This window comes from Tupaia chinensis, unplaced genomic scaffold (genome assembly GCF_000334495.1).
Source record: "Tupaia chinensis unplaced genomic scaffold, TupChi_1.0 Scaffold000037_18, whole genome shotgun sequence".
Taxonomy (NCBI): domain Eukaryota; kingdom Metazoa; phylum Chordata; class Mammalia; order Scandentia; family Tupaiidae; genus Tupaia; species Tupaia belangeri.
In genome coordinates, this window is record NW_006159476.1 from 374,103 (window position 1) to 374,554 (window position 452).

Sequence of the window (452 nt, forward strand, 5' to 3'; positions counted from 1 at the left end):
GCCGCAATCCCTTCTCCTCCATTCTCCTCTCGGGATCTTGGGCACGCACGCACACGCGCCCGGCGTGAGTTTTAAGCCACCGGGTCCGGGACACGAACTGCGGTCGACTACGTGGGAGTCCAGCGACATAGCCATTACGCTAACTGCTGGTTCCCGGAATTTTTTTTTTTGAGAGGTTTGCCAGAAAGACAGAGACAGAGAGACAGAAAGTGAGAAGTCACCCCACAGAAAGGGTGGCCATGCCGCAATCCCTTCTCCTCCATTCTCCTCTCAGGATCTTGGTCACACACGCACATATGCCTGGCGTGAGTTTAAGCCACCAGCTTTGGGACTCGAACCACGGTCGACTACATGGGAGTCCATCAACGTAGCCATTACACCAACTGCTGGTCCCTGTGATGGGACTTTTGGATGAGGTATGCGCAATCTATACATAACCTATAAAATTGGTG